The sequence below is a fragment of the Monopterus albus genome, unplaced genomic scaffold, assembly GCF_001952655.1.
Source record: "Monopterus albus unplaced genomic scaffold, M_albus_1.0 scaffold34.1, whole genome shotgun sequence".
Taxonomy (NCBI): domain Eukaryota; kingdom Metazoa; phylum Chordata; class Actinopteri; order Synbranchiformes; family Synbranchidae; genus Monopterus; species Monopterus albus.
Genome location: NW_018127914.1, coordinates 260,127 through 262,356, shown reverse-complemented (window position 1 = coordinate 262,356; position 2,230 = coordinate 260,127). Strand labels below are relative to the sequence as shown.

The following is a 2,230-nucleotide window of genomic DNA, read 5'->3' as shown; positions in this document are numbered from 1 at the left end:
GAGGTAGTGATGGTGTGTGTGTGTGTGTGTGTGTGTGTGTGTGTGTGTGTGTGTGTGTGTGTGTGTGTGTGTGGTCTCACACCTCTCCATCCTAGTTGGCCAACATTTGCATGCATTTAGGCTCATTCCTAATTCAGTGGAACAGAGAAAAACAGAATTCAAAGTGCAACACAGAAGTAGAAAACAAAAACATTACAATAAAACATTATCATTCTAATGTCACAATAGGTGTTCTCTCCCATTCTCGCATGGCTTGAGTTATCAACATCTTAATAATCCATTTTATCCCCATATGAACTGGAGGTGAGTTAACATAGCTGGCTTGAGAAAGTAGAACAAAAAGATAATGGAGAACAAAGAAAAAGGGAGACCTAGCTACACACTTATCATCTGCTAAGCTGCCAGTTCAGTGCTGCTTTAGTGAGAGCGACAGACCAAAGGAAGAAATCTGAGAGAGCATGATAACCGTGTAGGAGTGAAGGGAGAAGAGAAGAATGAAAATGGGAGTTGGAGCGGGAAGAGCAGAAGGGAGTAATAGATGAAACAGATATAGTGACAGAGAGTAGATGGGAGATTGACTCTTAAAAAATAGTGAAAGGACCGGGAGGCATGAAGTGTGAGGAAGAAGGATAGTGAAGAGACAGTGAGATTGAGAATATTAAAAAAAGAAACTCAGCAGCACATAAATGAAACCATGTGTGGTGGAAAGAAGAAAAGATGATATATACTGAAGATAGGAAAGAGGGAGAAAGACAGAGATGTGAAGGAGGAGAGGGAAGAGGAGAAGAAGATAACTATATACTATATATTTAAGTATTTGTCATAGTGTTGATGTTAGCAAAATGTGACAATGTGCTACTTTGTATGGCTGCTAACGTACGGTGCAGTCGCTTTGGAGCCTTGTGGCAATTTTAGCCATCCTTTCAATCAGTGATATAGTAATATTCACCAAGTCGGTTTCAAATATTTCCATGGTAACATCACTAAAACTTCATACAGCACAAGTCACATGAGCACTTAGATTATTTTACGGTATAGACTTAGAATAAACCTCCATTTTTTCCAAAACTTCCAGGTTCAAATTTGACTTACTGTGCTTGCCATAGTTGTGTGCACTCGTGTGCAGTGAGATATTGTTATTAACATTTCAGGTATGCTCACATTTAGTTTTACCTTCAAACAAAGTTATTAGGATAATCTGGCTGATGACATGTTTACAAACTATGTGATTGTCTCACTGCTTCTTTGTTTTTGTGGTGGATTTATCATAGTTGGTGGATGACAAAACTATGCTGTAATAAACCAGAATGATCCTTTAAAATATTCTGCCTTCTTTGTGCTTTCCTTCTGTTTATCTCTTCCCCTTTCCTTATTTCTTTGTTGTCTTATCTCTTTCTTCCTTTGTCTGTTGTGCTGTAGCCTGTTAGTTAACTACCGCTGCTCCTCTGGACAATAGGCGAGAGGTGAAATTTTGAGCTCCTGAGCTACACTATGTCTGCAAACCACACTGGCATCCACACACATGCTCAAAAATGTATTCATTTACAAATGCACCCACATCTAACTAACTTCTCAGCATGTCAAATCAGCATTTATTTTGATTTCTTCCATCCTCCCATGGTACACACGCTTACAAATACTACAACATGGATGTGTTTACATGCTGTACTGTATATTCTGCTACACATAGACTTCCTGGGGCTGATTTAAGGTTAACACTGAATGTTCCCAGCTCCCAGTGGTTTATGCCCATGTATGTCCAGAGCTGCTGGTGATTTGTCTTGTCAGACAGAGTGTGTATGTTGTGCATGTGTGTGTGTGTGTGTGTGTGTGTGTGTGCCAGAGAGTGGTGAGCGCCAGCTGGCCACCATCACAATGACAGTTAGTCTGGTTTCGTGATGGATGATAGAAGCTATAGAAACTCTCTCTTTGTCTCTGTCTCTCATACACAAACACACTTACAGTGATTAGGGTGCTTGTATGTAAATATCTGAGGAATTCCCTTGGGCAGCAGCTTTATAAACATTTGATTTGATTTGATTTATTCATTCAAGCATGTAAAACAGTTGATATGTCAACACATGTAATTTCACACATATCCAACAATAATAATCCAATATCAATTTACTTATACCTAGTACATGCTTGAATGGAGTAGGAAGAAGTTAGACTTATCTAGTCCTACCCCATGACATCATCTTACAACTTTTAAGTCCTAAGCAATATCTCT

General features: G+C 39.1%; 2 protein-coding genes across 2 annotated transcripts in view; one reads left to right on the top strand and one right to left on the bottom strand.

Moving 5' to 3' along the window:
- Window positions 1–2,230, bottom strand: part of dtnbp1b (dystrobrevin binding protein 1b) — a 555,482-nt gene that overhangs the window by 295,198 nt on the left and 258,054 nt on the right. The window lies entirely within an intron of this gene.
- Window positions 1–2,230, top strand: part of pag1 (phosphoprotein membrane anchor with glycosphingolipid microdomains 1) — a 53,118-nt gene that overhangs the window by 43,297 nt on the left and 7,591 nt on the right. The window lies entirely within an intron of this gene.